This window comes from Rana temporaria, chromosome 5 (genome assembly GCF_905171775.1).
Source record: "Rana temporaria chromosome 5, aRanTem1.1, whole genome shotgun sequence".
NCBI lineage: Eukaryota > Metazoa > Chordata > Amphibia > Anura > Ranidae > Rana > Rana temporaria.
The window spans coordinates 179,519,537-179,546,555 of NC_053493.1; the positions used below are offsets into that span (position 1 = coordinate 179,519,537).

The 27,019-nt window shown below is 44.5% G+C and overlaps 1 protein-coding gene and 1 pseudogene across 1 annotated transcript in view; both read left to right on the plus strand.

Annotated features, from left to right (window-relative positions):
- The window catches only part of LOC120940513, a 308,239-nt gene that overhangs the window by 188,119 nt on the left and 93,101 nt on the right, over positions 1-27,019 (plus strand). The window lies entirely within an intron of this gene.
- LOC120940512 lies at positions 14,759-17,194 on the plus strand (annotated as a pseudogene).

Below are 27,019 nucleotides of genomic sequence, written 5' to 3' on the forward strand. Positions count from 1 at the left end.
AAAAATGGATTGAAGTAAAACTAACTTCATATGACAAGACGATGCTGTGGTCATTGTCATTGAGGAAAGTCATGAAGGAGTCAAGGGACTCTCTCGTGCCTTTCCAGAGAAGGAGGATGTCGTCGATATAACCCGCCCAGAGAAAGGTTCTCTGGGCGCGTTATATCGACGACATCCTCCTCCTCTGGAAAGTGTCAGAGCCTAAAAGAAAGATTTTGGATAAAGGATACAGAGTTCGAGAGTTGGACGAGGCTATCAACACTGTTTCCAGTATAGAAAGGTCATCCCTGCTTATTGATAAACCTAAGAAAAACAAGGACGACAGGTTCAAATGGTAATTTTTCACTGATTTTTCTGTTCAACACAATGACATAAAGAAAATACTCAATAGGCACTGGAAGGTGCTTCGCAGTGACAAAATCCTGAGACCTTCCCTACCCGAGAAGGCGGGCATAATCTTCAGGGGAGCACGATCTGTACAGAGCGAAATCGCGCCTAATGTCATAGATCCCCCTAAAAAAGTTTTATTTTTCCCAGAAACAAAAGGATATCATCCCTGTCGGAAGTGCAACACATGTATTGTTAATGTCTTAGGCCGACGGAGGACAGACACCTTTACATCCACCGTGACCAATCGCAGTTATCAGATGAAGCAGTTTACCACATGTTTCACTAGTTACATAGTGTACCTTATCACATGTCCCTGTAAATTACAATACGTGGGCCGAACTATTCGGAACTTTGCCATTAGAGTTAATGAACATCTGGGTAAGATCCTGAAGGGCTGCCTCAAACACACTGTCTCCAGGCATTATTTGGAACACCATGCGAAGGATCACAGGGGCACCTCCTTCCAAGTCATCGACAAATTTGTCCCCCATTGGAGGGGTGACTCTTTTATTAGGGGTGTCTCCCGTTTGGAGACTTTTTGGATACATGAACTCAAGAGCTACACGCCCCACGGCATGAATGTCGATTGGGACGTCAATTGCTTCATTAATCGGGCGTGAGCTCTTGTGGACATGTATATTTCAGTTTCCCTTTTGTTTCACATTTTTTATTTAGGACGCGCGTCCATCTATTGGGCGGCTGAGACGCTTAATCCCATTGAGGTGTGCACTGGGTAATTAATATTAATTAATATCTTTATGACTTATACAAGTTCCCCATTTGTATGACTTGACATCTCACTGATTCATGTATCGGTTTTGCCATTTCCTTTAAAAAAAAAAACTTTTGCTAGTATCAGTTTTTTTCCTTCACCTTTTTTCACAGGTGTCCCCTGGGGTTGAATTTTCTATTCAGCCCATAGTGGAACGTTCGGCTTTGGAGATGCTGATTCTATTGGTCATTTGGCGTGATGTCATTGCGCATTATCTCCGCACGTCCGGGCGTTTTGGTGGATTCCAACTGGTCCCTGATTGGCGGCGGGCGCGTCACAGGATGGGCGGACGTATGGTCGACATATAGTCGTTACTACGCCCGTTAATCTACTTAAGTGGGTGGTCGTGTTGATTACATTGTCGTCACCGCGCCCGTTCATTGTAATATACACTGGCGCCTGTCTCAACTGGCTGTCGATGCTGGTCACTCATCAACGCCTCTCTTTTGATTGGCTGCAGATTTTTGGGCCATTCATCCTCCGGCCTTCTGTATGTGGGCAGACATGGGGGTGTGGTGATATCCGTGGATGTCAGCGATTGGATGTTTGTCTTCTCGCGTCATCCGCTCCGCCCCTCAATCTTCCCTGCCCTTATTGGATATGCTGGGTGTCCCCATTGCATTGATTCATGCGTTGTACCGTCCTCTTGATACTATGCACCATGTTAGCATGGTTCTTGGGCAGACTTCTCCTCATGGGCTAATGCTATGGGCTTTTCTGTCTAGAAGTGAGGCTGTGTGCTGTGGCTTGCGGCTGATCACGGCCCTTTTTTGGACAGTGTTCACACGGCATGTGCGTTTTCGTACCTTACATTGAGATACACGTATGATCATATATATAGTGGTTGTCTTATAAGTAAACCTTTATCATCTGCATGACATTTTTTTTATTGTACATGTCATATAATTCTACCAGTATTAACAGTTTATTTGTGTTAAATAATGGTATGATACACCATGCCCTATGTATGTTAAAGTATTTCTGATGCATCATATCCTGTTAGGATTGTCTATTTTCTGCCCCCTCCTTTCCTGGGAAAGAGGTTTGGATTTTTTGTTATAATTAGTCTAGCAGTGTGGGGGTACAGATACATGCCCCTGTTGATGGCTTAGAGCCGAAACGCGTCGGGTAACATGCTTAGTACCCCATACTGCTTTTTATTATAATTTTCACGTGATTTTATCAATTTATCTTTTAAATAAAGCCTTCACTGGTTTATTTTTGATCTGCACCATTGGGAGCATTTATTTTTTTGTTTCTATATATCCACACATGTTGTGCTAATTTATGAGCCTGGCCATTTCACCATTGGCCTTATCCATTCGGGGTCCTGTTCCTGAAGGGAGGTATCTGACCATATTGGTTCCACCATCCGAGCCGGAGTGACCATCTCTACAGAGCCATCAGCACAGAGCCCAGGGTCTGCTGAGACCACCATGCCTTATCTGACTTGCTGTTAAGACTAACATGCAAGTCCACCACAGCTGGTAAGAGTACCCATTTTCTTTACATGATATTTTGAAGATTACTACAGACAAGCCATGATCGCTGTCTTCATTCATCTGAATTGACATAATTTGTGAAGTGTATCATTCATTTATTGAGAAGCATATCTATGAACTATCCACATTGTTCACTGCACCTGTGTAGTGTTTTCACTCACCTTTTGGAAACACATTTATGGACTTCATGCAGTATTGCTCCCATGCTGTGTGATTTTTTCTTTTCACAATACCCTACAGTCCTCTGTATATCCCCCTTGGATTTCACTTTTGCATGTCATGTGATTTTGGCAGCATTTTCACAGATCAATTGAGTTTAGCGCTGCACTTTCTGTCCCCCATTTGCTTTTGACTTTGTGTGCTGGCTGCTATATTGTTTTCTTTTTTGTTTACTAGCTAGCGCTGTTGTTTCCCCCACATTTCTACTAGTTGAGGCGTTTCACTGCCATTTTGGCGGCGCAGGCACCATATTTCAGCTGGGTTTCAGTTTCTATTGGAAAATCCCATTGGCGGGCATTTTGTTGTGACCGCTCTGTGGCGCAGCTTACTATTGCTGTCGGCCATTTTACTGTGGCCATGTACTGCTTTATCTGAGGCGTTTCGGTCATCTTGGAAGAAATTTTGGCCTCTAGTGCTGGTTCCTACGGCACGCAGCACAGATCTCCTCACAATTACCTCACAGCTTTACCTCACGGTTTTCTTCCTCTCTCACACGCTGTGTACTGAGGGCAGGCAGCGGCGCTGTGCAGTCTCCTGAGTCCCCTGGGTAACCCCCCTGGTCAGTGCAGCAGGAGGGTGTTTTTTTTTTTTCAGGTCTGAATAGGGCCCTGTGAGCTTAGCGCCGCTGCCCGCCCTCAGTACACAGCGTGTGAGAGAGGGAAAAAAACGTGAGGTAATTGGGAGATCTGTGCTGCGCGCCGTAGGAACCAGCACTAGAGGCCAACATCTCTTCCAAGGTGGCCGTCGAACGCCTCAGAGCAGTACACGGCCAGTAAAATGGCCGACCGCAATAGTATGCTGCGCCATAGCGCAGCCAAAACAAAATGGCCATCAATGGGATTTTCCAATAGAAACTGAAAACCACCTGAAAAATGGCGGCGAATCGCCGCATTGAAGCAGAGAAAGACCATTAGGGCTGAAAACGGTGCAAAAGCAGCAATAGCAATGCAGCAGAGGGAAAAGGAGCAGAGAAGGGAGGATAGGCGGACCCCTTAACCCCAGGAATGCTCAGCCGTACCAACCCACCTAAGCGGGAGGGACTGTACTTGCCCGTCCCCGCGAGGACCCACTGACGCATTCCTGACAGGCATACAACCGCATTGGAGGTAGCTGTCGGCCATGTCCACTGTGTGTGAGACAACACCACAGCCCAGTCATATGTGGACCTCGGAGCAATGCTCACTGGACACCCCAGGAGTCATGGGGTATGTCGTGGCAGACAAAGCCTCTATGCACTTGTCAGTGCGCTTATCAATGCTGTAAGGGACTCTCTTAAGTTGGATAGTGCAGCTGAGGCTTCCGCTGAGGGCTCGGTCTTTTTTGGATCACACAAATCAGACCGCTCTGTGAAAGTTTTTCCCTATGTGCCCTTCGACAAATTCATTGATGTGGAATGGGAAAAGCCGCAGAAGGCCATTGTAGCCCCTCACCGCCTGGCGGTTCGGTACCCCTCTGAGGAGAGCCTTTTAAAAAAGTGGGCTTCTCCTCCGGTGGTGGACTTTCCGGTTGCCCGATTAAATAAGGTGACCGCTCTCCCTAAAGAAGGAACACCTGCTTTTAAGGATCAGACTGATAGGAGATCCGAAGCACTTACCCGCTCCATGTTTACCATGCTGGGGTCTGCCTTGCGGCCTATTGTGGCCACTACCCTGGTGTCTCAGCCACTCACTGACTGGGCAAAAATTTTGCTCCAGACTGTGGAGGAGCACCAACTCCCTCCCAAGGTTATTAGGCTAGCGGACCAGCTGGTCCAGGGCCTTGTATATGTCTGTGATGCTTTACTGGATGCAGCACCCTTGATATCCAGGGCTTCTGTTTCGGCGGTGGTTTTGCACCGCCTCCTCTGGTTGAAATGCTGGTCTGCTGACCAAGGCTCTAAAAAAGCCCTGGTGGATTTACCCTTCAAAGGGGGAAGGCTTTTTGGGTCCTCGCTGGACGACATTATCAAAAATGTCACTGTGGGAAAAAGCACCCTCCTCCCTCAGTCCACCAAGGAAAAGGAGCCCCGCCATAAGCCGGGTCCTTTTCCCACGCAGGAGTGGTATTTTCGTCAGTCAGGGCCCGTGGGTAAACCCTCCCAGACCGACGAGCTCTGCTGGGGGACAGAAACATCCCCGGGTGCGTAAGCCGAACAAACCGGCATCCAAACCCACCACTGCATGAAGTCTTGCCCCCGCCCGACTCAGGGGTGGGGAGACGGCTTCGGAGGTTCACAAACTCGGTGGACCTCCCTGCTCTCTGACCAATGGGTCTGCGAAGTGGTCTCTTCGGGGTACAAGATAGTTTCTTTCCTATCCCCCCGAACAGATTCTTTCCCTCAAGTCTCCCTCTCGGCTCGTCGGGCTGCCCTGTTGGGGGCAGTACAGGACTTGCTAGGTTGCGGGGTAATTTTACCAGTTCCTCAGGAAGAGAGGTTTCAATAATTTTATTTGAATCTGTTTGTGGTCCCAAAGAAGGACGGGGTCCGTCCAATCCTGGATTTAAAATGCCTTTGTGAGTTCCGCATGGAATCCATTCGTTCGGTGGTAGCTGCGCTCCATCCGGGGGACTTTCTGGCATCCTTGGACATCAAGGACGTATACTTGCATGACCCAATTTGCGCAAGTCACCAGACGTTTCTGCGCTTTGCAATCGGGGAGGACCACTATCAGTTTGTGGCCCTTCCTTTTGGCCTAGCGTCAGCACCAAGAGTTTTCAACAAGGTGCTCGCACCGATCCTAGCTTTGCTGAGACAGCGAGGCATTGCCATCCTGGGCTACTTGGACAATCTTCTTCTGAGAGCAGCTTCTGGCTCAGAATTAGAGGAGGATGTGTCTATCGTCAGCCAAACCCTCCAAGAATTTGGATGGGTGTTGAACATTCGGAAGTCGGTCCTGGTTCCGACTCAACGTTTGGAGTATCTGGGGTTGATTCTGGACTCCTCGGAGGCAAGGGTCTTTCTACTCCTGGAGAAGTTGCAGACCCTTCCGTCTTCAGTGAGAGCGTTGGCATCCCGCAAATGGTCGTCTCTACGTTTTTGCATGCGAGTCCTGGGCTTGATGTTAGCCTCGTTCGAGGCAGTACCGTATGCCCAGTTTCACACTCGAGTGTTGCAGTAGGAGATCCTGTCCAAATGGAACAAATCTCCATTGTCTCTGGATCGCCAGGTTCAGGTCAGCCGCCTGGTCAGGGTCTCTCTGAATTGGTGGCTGAGATCCCCGGCTCTTCGGTCCGGTAAGTCGGTTATTCCCTTCCAGTGGACAGTGATTACGACAGACGCCAGCCTCACTGGCTGGGGGGCATCTGGGGGGTTCAGTCGGCCCAGGGTCGCTGGACTCTAGAAGAATCCCATCTGCCGATCAATATCCTGGAACTTCGGGCGATCAGACTATGCCTCTCCTCCTGGTCGAGGAGGTTGCAGGGTCGCCCAATCAGGATCCAGTCGGACAATGCCACGGCGGTGGCTTATGTCAACCTTCAGGGGGGGACACGGAGCTTGGCTGCAGCGTTTCTAGGTCGCTCACATTCTAAGGTGGGCGGAAAGAAGCGTGCTGGCTCGGTCTGCCTTCTGCCTGCCAGTTTTCTACGACCGAAATGTAGACTACCTGTGTCGTCAGATGCTGCACCAGGGAAAATGGTCATTGCATCCGGAGGTGTTTCAACTCCTTTACAGGAAGTGGGGCACACCGGATGTGGATCTCCTGTCCTCTCGTCTCAACCGCAGGTGTCTAGGTTCGTGGCCAGGTCCAGAGATCCTTGGGCAGATACGTTGGTAGCCCCGTGGGGTCAGTATCGGCTAATTTATGCCTTTCCCCGTTGAACTTGGAGATTGGCTCCAGCGTCCTTGGTACGCCGATCTTGTGCACCTGGTGGCGGATGCCAATTTGGGAGGACCTTCTGTCTCAAGGTCCCATACTCCATCCTGCTTTACAGTCGCTGGCTTAACGGCATGGCTATTGAAAGCCAGGTACTAGGGGACCGAGGTCTTTCCGACTCGGTCACCTCAACCATGCTGAGGGCACAGAAGTCGTCTTCCAGGGTCTTGCTGTTTTTTACAGCTTGGAGTAGATCAGAAACTTAAGCACTGTTATGGGGTCCCATTTTCTGGTGGCTACCTTTTGTGCAAGAGGTTTCGTCATAAACTTCCCCCCTCTTGACCCACCTCTTCCCCCATGGGTTTTGACTCTGGTGCTCTCGGTTCTTCAGGAACCTTCCTTTTGAAAACATCTGAGAGATCCCTCTCTTGACACTATCTCAGAAGATAGCCTTTTTTGGTGGCCATTACTTCTGTCAGAAGGCTTTCTGAGTTGGCGGCCTTGTCTTGCTAGTCACCATACTTGATCATCCATAAGGATAAGACGGTGGTGCGTCCGCGACCTTCCTTTTTTCGAAGGTGGTTACGGCTTTTCACCTGAATGAGGACATTGTTTTTCCATCCTTGTGTCCTCGGCCGGCGCATCCTAAGGGGGTTGCGTTCCATACTTTGGGCGTGGTACGCACTTTGTGGGTGTACCTGTCCGCTGCGGCTCCGTTTTGGAGAACTGACTTACTTTTTGTGTCGTGTCCCACAAAAGGGCCTGGCGGTCTCATCAGCCACCATTTCTCATGGATCATGCAGACCGTCAAACAGGCCTATGCTCTTAAGGGGCAGAGCGCCCCCCTTTCCAGTCACGGCACATTCGACCAGGACAATTGGTGCTTCCTGGGCTTTCCGACATCATGCGTCTGTCTCACAGGTGTGTCAGGTGGCTGTTTAAAGTTGCAACTCCTCCGTTGAGGAGCTCTGCTTGTTTGGGGTGAAGTTAAATTGGTTTTACTGATACTGTTCCCACCCCTCGTTTTTGTCACTGCTTGGGGATGTCCCACTTGTCAAGATTTATGGAGCTGTGTCCGTCCATGGACGATGAGAGAAAATAGGATTTTATGTACTCGCCGTAAAATACTTTTCTCTGTCGTCCATGGACGGACACAGCACCCACCCCTTCTTTTTAGGTTTATACTGCTTGTTACGAACTGAGGCTGCATACTGCAGGGAGGAGGGTTATGTCCGGAGGGACCATCCCCTGGGCGGAGCTGTTCAACTCTGTTAAAGTAACATGTATTTAATTATCTAACATGTTTCTGCCTAGTTCTCTCCTGTGAACAGGAACATAACCCACTTTATGGAGTTGTGTTCGTCCATGGAGTGAGTGATTTTTTTTCTTAATTTTCAAAAACAAATGAGAGCTGCAAAATACTCACCATGCCTCTCAGCAAATAGCTTGGGGTGTCTACTTTCCAAATGGGGTAATTTGGGGGGATTTTGTGCCAGCTTGGCATTTTATGGCGTTCGAAACTGTTAATAGGTAGTGAGGCGTGAAATCAAAAATTTACGCCCTTAGAAATCCTTAAGGCGGTTATTGGTTTTTGGGGCCCCGTACGCGGCTAGGCTCCCAAAAAGTCCCACACGTGGTATCCCCGTACTCAGGAGAAGCAGCAGAGTGTATTTTGGGGTGTAATTTCACATGTGCCCATGGCATGTGTGAGCAATATATCATTTAGTGACAACTTTTTGTAAAAAAAAATATATATTTTTTGTCTTTGAATGACAATTACTCAGTCATACAACATTGTACCCATATGAAATTGTTGTCCTTTTTTTCACACAAATAGAGCTTTCTTTTGGTGGTATTTAATCACTTTTTTTTTTTTTGCGCTAAAAAAGAAAAAAAGACTAAATTCTGTAAAAAAAATAATAAAAAAATGAATTTTTCTTTGTTTCTGTTAAAAAATTTAGCAAATTAGTAATTTTTCGTAAATTTTGGCCAAAATTTATACTGCTACATACCTTTGGTAAAAATAAGTACAAATTTGTGTATATTATTTGGTCTTTGTGAAAGTTATAGAGTCCACAAGCTACGGTGTCAATATCTGAAAATTGATCACACCTGAATTACTGACGGCCCCGTCTCATTTCTTGAGACCCTAACATGCCAGAAAAGTACAAATACCCCCCAAATGCCCCCTTTTTGGAAAGAAGACATTCCAATGTGTTTAGAACGAGGCAGGATGAGTTTTTTGAAGTTGTCATTTTTTCCCACAATTCTTTGCAAAATCCAGATTTTTTTTTCACTAAATTGTCATATTAGCAGGTTATTTCTCACACAGCATATGCATACCACAAATTACACCCCAAACACATTATGCTATTCCTCCCGAGTATGGCGATAGCACATGTGTGAGACTTTTACACAGCGTGGCCACATACAGAGGCCCAACTTGCAGGGAGCACCATCAGGCGTTCTGGAGCACCCAGGCCAATGCTGACATTTCTCTCCTACATGTAAAAATCATCATTTATTTGCTAGAAAATTACATAGAACCCCAAAACATTATATATGTTTTTTTTTAGCAAAGACCCTAGAGATTACAATGGCGGTTGTTGCAATTTTTTATCTTGCACGGTATTTGCGCAGCAATTTTTCTAACGCGTTTTTGGGGGGGGAAACTGTTTTGTGTTTTAAAAAAAACAAAACGGTAAAGTTAGCCCAATGTTTGTGGGGGGGGAGGACGTCCCCTCTCGCCTCCCATAAGAACGATCAAGCGGCGGAACAGCCGCTATGATCGTTCTTATGGTGTAGGGAATCGCCGGCTAAAAAAGCTGATATCTGAATGATGCCTGTAGCTGCAGGCATCATTCAGATATAAAGAAAAATTAGAAAAGATCCACACTTGGGATAAATGTTATAGAGCTGCTGCCTCCCTATAGAGTCTCAAGTAGAGACCGTATAAAATGATAAACAAAGAATGGGATGTTGGCGCTGCTGGAACCAACAAGGGTTAGATAGACTGTAAAAACAGGTCTGTGTTGGGTAACCTGGAATAGGGCCAAGTCCAATGAGATGTGGACACCCTGGGATCCCACACTAAGAGAGATAAAAGTGTGTGCAGGTTGCCCCGTTTATGGTACCAATTACTAACTGGCATGTATATGGCTATGCTTGGACCTCCAGCTTAGGTTGGTATCCAATTACAATGTGTGATATGCCAGATATTCGTGAACAAGTGATAGTATTGTGAAAGTAAAATTGAAAAAAATATAAATAAAATGAGAAAACACAGTGAGGTCAGGATCCTGTGCAGGCCAGCAGTCGCTGGGTAAAATGTGACTGATGTGTGCACAACAGTGGCTTAATTCCTAATGTGCCTAGAGGTTGTAACCTATCACATATCTTCCAAATAGTAAAGTGCACTGGATATATTCCAAAGTTATAGTAAAGTCAGCAAGTGGCAAAATAATTTATATAAAAGGTGGCAAGGCTATCTATGTGAGGGCTCTGCCTTCGTTATTCCCCAATAGTGATAAACAATAAATAGTAAAACTGAGTGTATGACGAAATGGTACCAAATGTGAGGTCAGGACACTGTGCAGACCACCAGTGGACTGTTGTTGGCTGCACTCAACTGAAGTGTGAACAGAGTGCCAGACAACCCAGATCAACCCTAGCAGTGCCCAGATCTGATATGTGATAACAGACCAAGTATTTATAAGATAACGTAATCTAGATCAAAACAGTTAACCAGATTATAGTAAAGGTTCTCCAATGGGGGTGAAAAGGTTAAATTTCCACCTGGGCGTCCTAATGTCCACGGGAATAAAATAAAGTGAACAGTAAGAGTCCCACTATTCCTGGTGACAAAGTTTTTGGTCAACATTCAAACCACAGATGCAATCTTTGGAAAACATGTAACAGTTGCAGATGTGACTTAAAGTGCCCATCCCTCGCAGACCAAAAATGACTGTTGTGCTCCCCCACTTAGGTCCCCACCCTGATGGGGCAAAAGGCGGATGGTGATGGTACCTTACTCTCTCCTGCTGTACAGTGCTCTCCTGAGCGATGTCGGTGTTGCGTGCAGATTGGTGGAGGTGTGGAATTAGGAGGGGTATGTGTCTCGGGCGGCAATGGTGTAAGTGGTCACTCAGAAAAAAAGGGAAAGATCCACATAGCGTGACATGCTTTTTGGAAAGTTGCTCCAAAAATTATTTATTAGGCAAAAAAGATGTATATAAAAACAGGTTGGAGTTGACTCCACGGCAGGTCCCGGTCCAAACTGGGTCCCTCCCAATACAACCAAAAAGTTAAAATAAATTAAACAAAAAAGATTTAAAAACAAACTGAATCTTGGTGATAGGGGGTGACCTGAATGTAGCACTGGATCCTATAAAAGATACATCGAAAGGTATCTCTCACCTGTCTTATATCAAATTAAGGAAAGCTAAAAAACTCCTACAAGAACTACAACTGATTGATAGTTGGAGAACAATACATACACAAGAGAGGGATTACACGTTTTTTGCAGCAAGACATAGGTCGTACACCAGAATCGATTATGTTTTCATTCCGCAGAATGTAGCATCATCGTTAATGGGGGCCAATATTGGAACCTTCACGCTTTCAGACCATGCTCCAACAGACTGTACAATAAAATGGGGAGAGGTAGATAAGAAAGAATGGCATTGGAAAATAAACGAGACTTTACTGAAAGATAATAACTATGATGGAAAAATAAGAGCAGAGTTAGAGTTTTTTTTTGAGACAAATGATACAAGTGAGACAACCCCTTTTTGTTTATGGGAAACGCATAAATGTGTAATGAGAGGCAACCTTATTGCAATGGGAGCACACAGAAAAAAGTTAATAAACGAACAGATAGACACACTATTCAAACGAATCGGAGAATTAGAAACAGTACATAAAAAATCACAAGCCCAAGCTATAGAACTAGAATTAGATATATCGCGAGAAAAACTAAATCTCCTACTGATAGATAAAAGCTAAAGCCAAATTAACAATGGGGAAAAGAATACTTTACGAGTTTGGAAATAAACCAGGTAGAACCTTAGCAAACGCCTTGAGAGAAACACACAAAAGTAACCAGATCGCACAAATAAAGACATCAAACGATGAAACAGCCAGCACACCACAAGAAATCGCAAATAGCTTCAAAAAATACTACGAGAAACTATATCAGCTGGAGGAGAAAAGGTCAGTAGAGAAGGAAAGAGAGAAAACAGAAAAAGCCAGGGAATACATAACAGACACTCTGATGCCAAAAATACCAGAGGATATAGCAAAGAAATTAGACAAGCCAATCACAACAGGGGAATTTATGGATGCCCTTAAAATATTAAAATTGGGTAAAGCACCAGGCCCAGATGGGTTTACCCTAACATATTATAGATTGTTCTCGGAGAAACTAGCACAAAGATTTACATCAGCTTTTAATTCACTAAGGGAAGGAAATAAAATACCAAACGAAACACTAATGGCACACATAGTGGTTATCCCAAAAGAAGGTAAAGATCCCTCACAATGTGCCAGTTACCGCCCTATATCACTACTAAACGTGGACTTAAAAGTTTTCACTAAGATTCTTGCTACTAGGTTAATAGAATTTATTCCAGATCTGATACATCCAGATCAAGTGGGATTTATACCAGGAAGAGAGGGAAGAGAGAACACACAGCGAGTGGTAAATGCGATATACCTAGCTAAAAAGCAAAAGAAGTCAATGATATTAGTAGCCAGCGACGCAGAAAAAGCGTTCGATCGAGTGGAATGGTCGTTTCTGAAAGCAACATTGCAGTATATAGGACTGAGGGAAGGAATGCTGAGTTGGTTTACGAACCTTTACTCAGAACCATGTGCGAAAGTTAAAATAGAAGGTAGGATATCTGACCCATTTAACATTCGAAACGGGACAAGACAAGGCTGCCCTTTATCGCCCATAATCTTTGTGTTGACTATGGAGCCTTTCCTACGGAAAATTCGAGCGAATGAGAATATTAGGGGGCTAGCAGTTAAAGGAGAGATACAGAAAGTTGCGGCATTCGCGGACGATTTAATTTTTTTTATAACATCTCCAATTATCTCATTGCCGTGTCTAATGACAGAAATACGAGAGTATGGAAAGCTGTCCAATTTTAAAGTCAACTACGGGAAAACAGAAGCATTAGGAATAGAGGTAAAAACGGAAGTACTGGAGCTGATTAAAACAAATTTTGATTTTAAGTGGACAGACTCCCATATAAATTATCTGGGCACAAAGATAACGGGTTGTTTAAATAGACTTTTTGAGCTCAACTATGTAACGCTGGCAAGGCGTATAAAAACAGACCTAGACAAATGGGACAGTGGGACCTTTACGTGGTTTGGACGAACAAACATATTGAAGATGAATGTGCTCCCAAAAATTTTATATATAATACAAGCCCTACCAATCAAAATCCCTCAAAGCTATCTAAGAGAATTAAGATCAAAATTCTTGAAATTTATATGGGCAGGGAAACCAGCAAGGATAAGTAGGACCATTCTATCTCTACCCAAGGGGAAAGGTGGAATTGGATTCCCAGATCTGATAAAATATCAGGAAGCGGCACATCTAGCTAAAGTCGTGGATTGGTGTGGGCGGAATAAAAAGCCGTGGATAAGAATGGAACAAGCTACGGTAGAGGTACCATTAGAAGGACTGGCATGGACCCCAGATAAGGAAATAACACCAGAAGTTAAAAAACACCCCATGATGGGAGCGACTATACGAATTATTAAAAAGATTTTTGCAAAAACAAAATTGTCAGAGGATCCAAGCCCACTCGCACCGATCCTGGGAACTAATGCCTTTCAAATGGGAATGACAGATCCAAAGTTTAAGGCCCTGCGACAGAGGGGTATAAATAGGGTGATTCACTTCTCAAAAGATAATCGACTAATGACAAGGGGAGAGATGGAAAGAGAAGGGATGCAGGAACTAGACTTTCTGAGGCGGATGCAATTAGAAGCATTTCTTCGAACAAAGGCAGGTATCTACACGATAGTCAGGACCCCATCTAAATTCGAGCGGACATGCCTAGAAGGAAAGTCAATAAGACACTCCCTGTCCTATTTCTATGCAATATTAGTAAATCTAGATATACCACAAGAATTTAAATTCATACAAGAATGGGAGAGAGACCTGAAATTAATATTCACACAAGAACAAAAAGATAAGATCTTGAGTTTCACGCATAAAGCATCAGTAGCAAGTAAATACGAGGAGGGGGGTTATAAAATATTAACAAGATGGTACAGAACACCAGCGGTGCTACATCGAATATACCCAGAGATGTCAGAAGTCTGCTGGAGATGTCTGGAAGCGGAAGGGACACTAATGCATATCTGGTGGGAGTGCAGAAAAATACAAGAATTCTGGCAAATGGTAATAGAAACAATCGATAAAATTACAGGACTTAATTTGACGGGTAGACCATCGGCGGTTTTACTATTAGATATCCCAATGACAATGGAAAAATATCAAAATTCGTTGTTAAGACACCTTGTCATAGCTGCAAGAGCGTGTATCCCAGCCTTGTGGAAGCAGGAGATACCTCCATCAAGAGCACAATGGCTCGCAAAAGTGGCAGAAATCCAACAAATGGAAAACCTAATATCGACATTGAAAGATCAGGATGGGAGATACCAATCGATGTGGGCCCCATATGAGAGGTATAGGGGGGGGTTGGTGGGGGGTAACGGGGAATAGCCAGCGGAAACTTTCCTCCTTTTTTTTTTTTTTTTTTTTTTTTTTGGGGGAGGGGGCGGGAGAGGGAAGGACTGTAAGGGACAGAAAGAAAGATAGAAAAAGGGAGAAGTATCGCTAAATCAGGATGGAAGCGGGAGGGGGAATGGTGGGATTCTTATTTTTATGTTCTTTTCCTTACCATTTCTCTAACAATTCGATGATATAGTTTATGCAAGTGGTTGAACCACAACTTATATGTCCTGTTAAGCAATGCTTGAAATAAATAAAGAATTTGAAAAAAAAAAAACAAACTGAACAATGAAGAGCAAGTCGCTAAGCCAGCCGCCTATCCCGTTAGTGCTGCAATCTACAGCTACCGTCTCCGCAGATTGGGCCTCTCCGTAGGCGTTCGTGTCCGGTGCTAGCAGCGGGGATGTTTGGCGTGCGGGTGAGCAGGGTGTGTGCGTACAAACGTGCTTGCGTAGCGGTCATCTGACGCGTTTCGTCATGTGACTTTCTCAAAGGTGACCGATGGCGTGATCGGTGGCGTGTGAGGCCCGGGGTACCACATTCCGGTGCTTAGCTGCCCCCCCCCCATTTCCCGGGGTCCCCACAGGTGATCAAGGAACCCCATTTCAGGCAAGATGGCTGAAGAGGCAGATGTGGACATTGAGGGGGATGGGGCAGCAGACTGCAGCCAGGGCCCTGGACAGCAGCATCAGCGATGAGAACCGGGCTGTCATTGAGAGGATGCTTCTTGAAGAAGAATATTATTTATCTAACAAGCCGATTCCAGCAAAGTTTTTCTCCGACTCGAACATTGCATAAAAGGCCGACATCAAGAGGAGCCCCCAGAAGAAAACTGCTCGTGTCCCGATCCGATCTCCCTCTAAGCCCAGTAGCGGAGCTGTGAAGTGGACGGTGGAGGAGAGAGATCTATTTGAGCAGGGGCTGGCAAAGTTTGGCAGAAGATGGACGAACATTGCCAGGCTGATAGGGAGCCGCACAAGTCAAGAGCTACGCCAGGCAGTATTTTAAGAATAAGTGTAAGGAGAACGGCGAGAAAGAGGGCAAAGCGCTGGCGGCGGAGCTTCCCGTTTTACACACTGAGAATTCCGAGGAAGAAGCGAATCTCTCTGCATTCGGAGGTCGAGCGGACCCCAACCTCAACGCGGTGAAGATTGAGACCTTATCAGATGATGAGGAGGTGGACATAACGGATGAGGTGGGTGAGGCATTTGTCAACGAGGACCTTCCTGACACGGCGATAAATCCAGAAGATACGATCTGCCAGGTGAAGGAAGAGGCCATCCATCCCACCGCGGGACAAAGTCACCTCACCCCGGAACGGCCGCACACCGATGTTCCAGAGACAGAGGCGCTTTGTCAGAAGGACCCCGGTGACGCTCTTTATTGCTTCTCATGCGTGTCACACAGCGACACTTTGACATCCACACAAGACGAAGAGGTCAGCCGAGACTCCACTTGTCTGGGCACGGAGGATAAAGATGTTGACACTGCGATGGTTCAGGCGTCTCCACCCTATGAGGATGAAGACACCCCAGAAGAAGATCTAAAACCACCCGACCAGGAGGTGGTGCTAGAACCAGACTTCATCCAGGAAGAAGAGAAACAAGCCATCCCAGAATTCTTTGAGGGGCGCCCAGCAAAGACTCCGGAGCGCTATCTCAGGATACGCAATTACATCTTGGATCAATGGAAGAATTCTAAGCCAAATTACTTGAACAAAACCTCAGTCCGCCCAGGACTAAAGAACTGCGGCGACGTGAACTGCATCGGGCGTGTCCACACCTACCTGGAATTAATTGGCGCCATTAACTTTTGGCTGTGAACATGCCTTTTACAATCGGCCCCGTCCATTGGATAAAACAAAGACCAAACTGGTAAAAGATACATTGGAGACGTACGAATTCGCCCACCGCCTGCAGACTATGCGCACCAGGCGAAGGCGTGTCCGGGACCCGTGAGGGAATTGGTGTGATTCGAGAGACCTCGAGGGACAGACGTTTGAGCATCTCTCTGCAGAGGAGTTATCTCGGAGACGGGAGAGAATGAAGGCCCTGAGATGCTCCAAGGGATCCAGACCACCCAAGAGCACATTTGACCCGTTCCGGCTCATCCCCTGCCTTGACTTTACTGAAGAGAGGCAGGCTCCCTTCCAAGTGAAGATCTCAGCGGAGGCCGTGCTAATATTAGATTTGCACTCGCACGTCTCCATGGCGGAAGTCATAGGATTATTAGGAGGAAGATATTCGGAGGAAGAACGTATTGTAGAAATTTGGACTGCGGAGCCGTGTAACAGTCTCAGCACGGGGCTGCAGTGTGAAATGGACCCGGTTTCTCAGACTCAGGCATCAGAAGCCCTGTCACTGCACGGATACAATGTCATCGGATGGTACCACTCTCATCCTGCCTTTGACCCCAATCCGTCCATCCGGGATATCGACACCCAGGCCAAGTACCAGGTCTGACATCTGTGTGTTTAACATAATCATTAAACAATCTAAGCATCCAAAAAAAAATTTTTGGAGGAACTTTCCAAAAAGCATGTCACGCTATGTGGATCTTTCCCTTTTTTTCTGAGTGACCACTTGCACCATTGCCCCCGAGACACATACCCCTCCTAATTCCACACCTCCACCAATCTGCACGCAACACATACATCGCTCAGGAGAGAGTAAGGTACCATCACCATCCGCCTTTTTCCCCATCGGGGTGCCGACATCTGGTGAGTGGGGACCTAAGTGGGGGAGCACAACAGTCATTTTTGGTCTGCGAGGGATCGGCACTTTAAGTCACATCTGCAACTGTTACATGTTTTCCAAGGATTGCATTTGTGGTTTGAATTTTTACCTAAAACATTGTCACCAGGAATAGTGGGACTCTTACTGTTCACTTTGTTTTTTATTGCCGTGGACATTAGGACTCCCAGGTGGAAATTTAACCTGTTCACCCCCATTGGAGAACCTTTTGATCTAGATTACGTTATTTTATAAATACTTGAAGAAAATTGGATCCCCTGACTGGACTTTTAAAGCACAAAATTGTGATTACACAAAGTGAACAGTATTTATAGTAGAGAAGGTATCTTCTATAACATTTATTTTGAAATATAGAAACAAATTTAATAAAAACATAAACATGTTCTGGAGTGGACACAAGTTATTGTTCAGTTCAAAAGTTACAAAGTTGCGCTATACAGTATGATTCTTCAGATTATCCCGACGTTTCTGAGAGATGTCTCTCTTTCTTCAGGGGTATAGCGAAGGATCAACCGTTCATCTATAATATGTATAATGAATAGTCAATATGGCTCACGTGGTGTTTGCTTGTAAAAATAATGATAAAAAACAAGGAGATGATTTCTCAATACTCACAGCTGAAAAAGCTGTAACGTGGATAGGTCATTCCGATCATGTGATTAAAAACAAAGCTACACGAGCTGCATTCTGGTCGAAGTTCGCTGGTATTCATTAATTCAGAAGGGGATTTAATAAATAGATCCCCTGGTGTGTAGCCTGGATTTTCCACCTATAGTGCTGCTGGAGCCAAAATCAACTGGGCCCTGTAAAGATAGTGTGTTGTAGTAATTGGTAGTTGCTTAGTTAGAAAATGTATTAACCTGTATTGAATAGTATCATAAGTCTTACCGATTTATTACCAGTTGTCAAAATAGATTTGTTTGGACTTCAAATAGCTGGTAAAATATAGAATTAATGCATTGTTTAGTAGTCTGACACGTGATGATTTATATTGCTTCAAAATTCCGATAAGGAGCAATTTGCTTCTTAGTTACGTTATAATAAAATCTATTCAAGGTATGGATATCAAAGAAATGATAGTATGTAATTTTTAAAAATAAATTGATTTGTAATTAGAAATCATTGGTATTGTGCTCCCAGGTGTAGTGTTAAAAAGTTAACACTAGATGGCGTACATAGTCAGTAAATGTTGCTGACTGAGACTAGGGTATATGAAATAGATTATAGGTTGTATTATACATGGGTTTATTGGGTCACAGTCAAAGACAGAAAGTGAGGGGGAAGAGATTTTTACCTCCTTCTTACTGTGTAAACAATATGTTTAAAAAAAAAATCGGGATACTAAACGAGTGCAAAAGGTCATAGTAATAAGGTTTTTACCTTGGAGGAGATCAGTGGAAGGCAGCAGTCATGTTGTCCACACCTCAGCTGGACGACAATTGACTAGCTTGCTTCCCTAGAATAAGTACCCTCCTCTCTCCAATCAGCGATGCACACCGCAATGGATTGCAGGTGTGCTCGCACGGCTAATGGGGAGGGTATGGGCTGACAGGGAGAATGAATCCCTGGGCCCCGTGTTTACGTCCATGCGCGGCGCATGCGGCGGAATGACGCGTCACAACGGGGCCCACCAACGAAAAATTTCCTTATGTGCACTGAGCATGTGCACAAGGAGGAGCAAGATGGTGGCCAGGCCTAGGTGTTGGCGCTGGATTGCCATCTGTTGCCACCACATAAACAAAGTCTATGGGCGGCAAGTTGTGTCGGGCAGCACTATATGAGGAAAAAAGAAGAGGCAGACATAAAAAATGCAAAAACTTTAAAGTGTGATATGTTTTATATAGCGCCAGTCATAAGGTCGCCCTCTAGTGGCAGCTAGAAAAAAAAAATATTAATAGACCAGAATGGAGCTGTATATTATTACAGACATATTCATAGGAATAAAGAAAAACCATAAAGGGGGGAAGGGAAAAAGGAAAATTGTGGCAGCAAAATGACAACATTACAATATATGCAATATATCAATCACTATTATGACTTTTGATTATATGGTTTAGACTTTTGCCAACATTAGTAAGATGCATAGATATTATGTGGCTTAAAGTGCATATTTTGTGCAGCGTAGTACGATTGAGTCTGCGCAAAAGAAAGTGTAAAAGAAGGAAAGAAAAGAAAACTCATATTTTAACTATAATTGGCGTTGTGCAAATTATTTCTCCACCCCCCCACCCCCCGAGGAAAATCCCTCTAGGAAAGGTTTGAAGCATACTGCTTCATTAAGTCCAGGGGGCAGTGTTGCCCGTAATGTATAAATCCACTGCAGCTCCAGCTGAAGGAGAATTTTGTTCCAGTCCCCTCCTCTGGGGCTGGGGTGGACACGATCTAAAATTAGGAATTTGTTAGGAAATTTGCAGGCATGTACCAATTGTGTATGTCGTCCCAGTGGGAGCTCTGGATAATTTTTCTTCATACTTCTAATGTGTCTATAGGCACGTTGCCAAAATTGTAGTTTGGTTTTGCCTATATAAAAGCAGCCACAATCGCATTGTAGCATGTATATGACACCGATTCTTTTGCAATTGGCGAAATGTTGAGGGCGAAGTGTTTGACCGTTTGGGAGAAGAGGGTTTTTATCGGTGTACATATATCTGCAATACTTGCATGTCCGCACATAAATGTGCCACGGGCTTTGCAGGGATCCAAACGTGAATCGCCTTTATATTCGCTTGTGATGAGTTGATCCTTGATAGATTTGACTCTATTCAGTGAGAACAGTGGGTATTCAGGTACAAATTGCCCTAAGGTAGAATCCATAGCAAGTAAATGCCAGTATTTTTTAATGATGATAGTATGATGTTGAGTGCTGTATCTGGTAATGATACGAGATGGGTTACTATCATTTCTAGATTTGGTAGGATGGTGTTTCTATCTTGTATGAGTACTCGTTTATATGCCCGCTTTAGGAAAGAGTGCGAATATCCGCGTCGTAGGAGTCTGTCTCGTAGTTTCAGGGCCTGATCTTTGAAGTCCAGATCGGAAGAGCAGTTGCGTCGAATGCGTAAATATTGTCCATAGGGAATGGATTGAGTGAGGGCTTCAGGATGGAAACTAGAAGCATGTAGTATATTGTTCCCAGCTGTAGGTTTCCTATACAGGATACTTCCCAGTTTCTGCTCCTGGTCTCTGTAGACCTCTACATCCAGAAAAGAAATACGTTGCTTGCCAGAATTGATGGTGAACGTTAAATTGAAATCATTTTTATTTATCCTTTCGAGAAAAGGTTGTAACAAATCAGGTGGGCCGTCCCAGATCATGAAAATATCATCAATGTATCTGAACCATGATGTAATGTGGTCCGTGTATCTGGCTAGCGAGTCATCTGAAAAAAGGGTTTTCTCCCACTCCCCTAGATACAGGTTTGCGTATGATGGGGCACATGATGTCCCCATGGCAACTCCCTGTATCTGGAGGTAGCCAAAGTAAGAAAAAACATTGTGAGTTAAAATAAACTCAAGTACCGAAATAATGAACTCTTGGTAAGATGGGTCACATTGTGCTGACATCTGTAAGATATGTTTTATTGCTGCAATTCCTTGATTGTGAGGGATGGAACTGTACAATGCTTCCACATCAATAGTAACTAGCGTTGCGTGATCTGGGATGTAGAGATCTTCGATAATTTGTAGGAAGTGAATGGTGTCTTTGACGTATGATGGTAATTTAATTACCAATGGTTTTAAAAATTTGTCAATCAACTTGCTGGCATTGTCGCTTAATGAACCTCTCCCAGAGATGATGGGTCTTCCTGGGGGGGTCATTGGGATTTTTATGTACTTTAGGGAGTGCGTAGAAAGTCGGCGTAACCGGAAATTTTGTACGTATGAAATCCCACGTGGTTTTATTTATGATGCCATTAGAGTACGCTGAATCAACAATTGTATAGAATTCACCAATGTATTTCTCAATTATATCTGAAGTGATCCGTCTATACCATGACTGGTTTTTCAGTATTTTATGGCACATTGTTGTATACTGGTCATTGTCAAGTATTACGATATTACCCCCTTTATCGGCTGGTTTTATAGTGATGGAATGGTTTGCTAAAAAGGTTCTCAAGTGCTTTTTTCTCCTCGATGTTAAGATTTTTCTGGGCTCTATTGATTCTCAATTTAGTGAGGTCTTGATTGACGAGTTTCAAGAAAGCGGCTGCGTTGGGGTTGGTACTAGGTGCTGGACAAAGGTCCGACTTTTTGAGTTTGGAGCTTGCTACGTTTGATGGTATTAAGGGAACATTGGCGTTGGTTCCTGTGAATGCTGAATCATTTGGATTTTCTGGGGTCTCGGTTTCATTTTCCCGCAGAAAGAGAGTCCAATTGGGAAAGCGCTGGTCTTTCCTGTGGGGTAAACGATGAATCAGCATGTTGTTTGCTAAAAGTACTTTTTAATAGAAGTTTACGAATAAATAATTGGAGATCCTTAGATTTCAAACTTGTCAAGGTCCTGGTTAGGGCAAAAGTTGAGCCCTTTACTCAAAATGTGGGTCTCAGTGGGACAGATTTGATAAGATGACAAATTCATGACATTGAGTTGTATGTCCGTCATGTTGTCATCATTATCTGTCCTTATATGGCCCGTAGGGTTTACTTTTGTATATCCCCTTTGGGGGAAAGTGATCGTGTCTGAGCTAAAATTTGCTCTAAAAAAGAGGAATCGATAAGAGAGCGATTTGATTGGCTCGTTGATAGCGACTTGTTAGAGGTTGCTGAGTTCATCTGTGTGTATGCTGCTACGAGAGCAGTGGTATTATTAGGAGCTATTCGAGTATCTTGTGTTGAGGAACTGGAGTTGTTACCCTGTCATATCATGGCTGTTGTGTTCTGTGCAGAGTCAAAGTTAGGCTTTTTCGCTTGTTGAGTCTGTGATGGGTCACCGTGGTATTGGCGTTTAGTACTTTGACTCGCTCTCCCAGATGCTCGTGATAAGTGCCATGGAATCGTGGAAGTTTGGGAGGATGTTTGTCCTTCTCCAGTGGGTTGTTTCTTCATTTTGTTTGAAACATATTTGGTTTCATTCCATTTGTAGGCTTTCCCATTTTGGAATGAGTTTTGGTCTCTCCTAAATGTATTACTTTTTTTGATCAAAATTTCTTTATTGAATATTTCAAGGTGTGTCTTCAATTTCCTCTCCTTTTCGGGAATGGATTTATGAGTTTTGAATGTCTGTAATTTTTCGCAAGTCTTGATGATATCGACATCTAACGTTTCTGATCTTTGAGTGTATTCTACCATTAATAGTTCCATTACATTTAATGAACAGGAATGTAAAGCTCCTTCCCATTTGGATTTCAATTCTGGACTCATCTCATCCAGTCTAGGGAAAATTTGAACTCAAAGTCCCATGGGATTAATTTTTGCACTGATGTAATCCTGAAAGGATCGAATATGCCAGAATAAGGAAGACTTATAAATACTTGGTCTGTTATCACATATCAGATCTGGGCACTGCTAGGGTTGATCTGGGGTGTCTGGCACTCTGTTCACACTTCAGTTGAGTGCAGCCAACAACAGTCCACTGGTGGTCTGCACAGTGTCCTGACCTCACATTTGGTACCATTTCGTCATACACTCAGTTTTACTATTTATTGTTTATCACTATTGGGGAATAACGAAGGCAGAGCCCTCACATAGATAGCCTTGCCACCTTTTATATAAATTATTTTGCCACTTGCTGACTTTACTATAACTTTGGAATATATCCAGTGCACTTTACTATTTGGAAGATATGTGATAGTTTACAACCTCTAGGCACATTAGGAATTAAGCCACTGTGGTGCACACATCAGTCACATTGTACCCAGCGACTGCTGGCCTGCACAGGATCCTGACCTCACTGTGTTTTCTCATTTTATTTATATTTTTTTCAATTTTACTTTCACAATACTATCACTTGTTCACGAATCTCTGACATATCACACATGGTAATTGGATACCAACCTAAGCTGGAGGTCCAAGCATAGCCATATACACGCCAGTTAGTAATTGGTACCATAAACGGGGCAACCTGCACACACTTTTATTTCTCTTAGTGTGGGATCCCAGGGTGTCCACATCTCATTGGACTTGGCCCTATCCCAGGTTACCCAACACAGACCTGTTTTTACAGTTTATCCAACCCTTGTTGGTTCCAGCAGCCCCAACATCCCATTCTTTGTTTATCGTTCAGATATCCCTGCATAAATTCAAGGATGTCATATGACAGCGGGAAGTAGTTAAAACGCTTTTTTTTTTTAACTCAGTTAAGCATGGCTGGGTATGGGCAGGGTATTGCCGGGTATGGGCAGGGTATTGCCAAAAATGGGCAGGGATGGATGGATCTGTGACTATTGTCACAGAGCAGCCTGTGGGCACTACAGATCCAGCCCACAGCGCTGCTGCCATCCGCTCTCTCCCCCTCTCCTCTCACAATGTACCGATCGGTACACAGAGGGGAGAGAGAAAACCGGCGTCATCACATGGAGCGATAACGTGGTAAACGGCCGCGATTTGCGGCCATCTACCATGATCCATGATGCGCCGGGTCTTCTGGACCCAGTGGTCACGGATATTTCCAGGAGCGCGCCCCAGGGGCGTCCTCCCAGAATCACTTGACTGCGCTGTAGCCGTATTTCAGCTTTGGCCCGGTCGGAAAGTGGTTAATTACTTGGGACAAGAAAATTAAATATTCAATGGGCTCAACGTGCCTCTCAGCAATTTCCTTGGGGTGTCTACTTTCCAAAATGGGGTAATTTTGAGGGGTTTTGTACTGCCCTGCCATTTTAACACCTCAAGCAATTGGATAGGCAGTCATAAACTAAAAGCTGTGTAAATTCCAGAAAATGTACCCTAGTTTGTAGACGTTATACCTTTTGCACAAACCAATAAATATACACTTATTTAAAACATTTTTACCAGACATGTGGCTGAATACATTTTGGCCTAAATGTATGAATAAAATTGAGTTTATTCGATTTTTCTTATAATAAAAAGGAGAAAATATATCTTTTTCTTTTTTTTTTTTTTTTTTTTTCCGTTTATATCGCAAAAAATAAAAATCGCAAAGGCAATCAAATACCATCAAAAGAAAGCTCTATTTGTGGGGAAAAAGGATGCAAATTTAGTTTGGGTACAACTTTGACCGCACAATTACCAGTTAAAGCAGCACAGTGCCAAATTGTAAAAAGTCCTCTGGTCTTTAGGCTGCCAAATGGTCCAGGGCTGGTTAAGGGTCAAGGACACGGCTGTGGAGGATTGGGGGTCGGTGATAAGGGGGGGGGCTGCGGAGGTAGTGATGTAAAAGGGCAGAGGACATTACTGTCCGGGGGGGGGCCTGATGTGAAGGGGGCCAGAGGACACCACTCCGGCAGGGGGGGGGGTGATGTAAAGGTGGCAGGGGGCACTACTGACTTGGGTTGATGTGAAGAGCGGCTGAGGACACCACATGTGAAGTGGGGGACTGTGATGTAAAGGGTGGGCTCTATGAGTGAAATGCAGGGGGAACTGAGGACACTGATGCAAGTACAGGATTGTATTATAAGAGGGAGCTGTGATGTGGAGTCATCGTACCAATATGCGATTCAGAAACTTTTACTGATCGGACCTCTGTAAATTTCAATTCAATACTCCTGGTCTATATGTGGTCTGAGTTTATGGGATGTCCAGGAAAGAATATACTTTATAAAAAATTTGAGAGATGGTGTTGGACTCCAATAGCATAGAATGGTGTAATTGGTAAAATGTATAAATAACTAAAATAGTATAATTGATAAATGTACAAATATGCGAATAGACTGACTGAAAGATAAACATCGCTATAAATGCTAATATAAGGTGCATCCAAAGGTGTACTGAATGAATGTGCAAACAGTGCAGATAAGGTGACTCAGGTGCATAAATAAAATCACAACGTAAAGATAATAATATATGCAGTCGCAGAGGTAATCGCAGGATGGTGTTATGCTCCAATCAAAATGAATGACTGGACATAACTGATATACAACAATGATGGCTGAATAAAACAGTGAACTGAGTGCAAATACATACAAATAGGTGACTGTATAATGTAAGTAAAATCACATCATATGAATGGTGGATGAAACTGCAAGATTGTTCAATTGTTACAAAGTGTAAATGGTACAACTGCGACTCAGTGAAGAAGAGGTGAAGAAATTACAAGGTGCAAGTAGCGTGCTGGGTGCAGAAATAGAATCGTAACGTAAAGATAATATATGCAGTCGCAGAGGAAATCGCAGGATGATGTTATGCTCCCATCAACATGAATGACTGAACATAACTGATATACACCAATGATGGATGATGCAACTGCGACTCAGTCCAAGAGGTAATGCAATTTAATCCAGGGCTTGACAAATTTGCTTTGAATCTAGGAGCCGGCTAAAAAAGTTAGGAGCCATTTTTTTTAAGCGTAGTATGGTTTGTCAGCGCCCGGGGCAGAGGCGTTGCTAGGTGGCAAAAAGCCCAGGGGCTTCAGCCCCAAGTCGAGGGAGAGGGGGAGACCAGAATGCCGTGCCGACTCCATACAAGGAGAATCGAGCACCGTGCCGGTCTAAACTCCTGCTGCTTTCCTCAGGTCACAGTGTCATATCACTCCCAGGGCCGGTGCTAGGCTATTTTGCACCCTAGGCAAGACCAGCTACGTGCGCCCCCCCCCACAAAAAAAAATTTAAGCCACAGGTCACTGCACTATGGGTGAGCAGGGACTTGGGTAGAAATGCACCTGCATCCTTGGTGTCACTGAAAGGGAAAAAAAAGTCCCTGCCTATTGATGGTGTCTGAAAGAAGAAAATTGTCCCTGCGTCCATCATATGTCATGTGCACCAGTAAATTTAAGGGGGTGGGGTGGTAGAAAGCTGGCAGTGAGTTACATGAGGGATGATAACAGGGGGTATGTTAGTAGGAAGCGGACAGTGGGGTACAGGGGGATGCAGATGACGGGGATGCATATGGCAGGGGGTACAGGGGGATGATGATGACCGGGGGGGATGCATATGGCAGGGGGTACAGGGGGATGCATATGGCAGGGGGTACAGGGGGGTGATGACAGGGGGATGCATATGACAGAGGGTACAGGGGGTGATGACAGGGGGGATGATGATGATAGGGGGATGCAAAGGGTACAAGGGGAATGCATATGGCAGGGGGGGGTGATGATGGGGGATGCATATGACAGGGGGGGTACGTGGGGGATGCATATGACAGGGGTTACAGGGAGGATAATGATGACAGGGGGGATGCATATGACAGAAGGGTACAGGGGGAATGATGATAAAGTTTGACAGGAATCGAAGGTAGGGTGGTGGGATGCCAGGAACAGGGAAATGAGGGGCATGATGATGTTGACAAGGGGACAGTAGATGGCATCATTGTTGTAATATGTGGATTTATGTGTGTATATATATATATAATATTCGTATTATTGTGTTACAAGTCCAAAATTGACCAGGCCAGATTTCAGTCCAGGATTTTACACATCAAAGGACGCTTGTCGATTGTCAATAGGCAAAGAGACAGGAAGTATTTATTTTACCCATCAAACCTGTAATTACATGTTGCACATCAAAAGACCCAGAGTGGATGTGTCCTCAGGGTCAACATCGATTCCGGGAAATACTAGGAGAGGTATACTACGGAAATTACAAGAGGTGCAGTTAGTGGATGTCTGGAGGATATTACATCCAGAGGAAAGAGATTACACCTTCTTTTCCAACCCACATCAGGTATACTCCCGCATAGATTTTTTTCTGCTCCCTCATTACTTGATTACCTCAGTCTTGGAAGCAG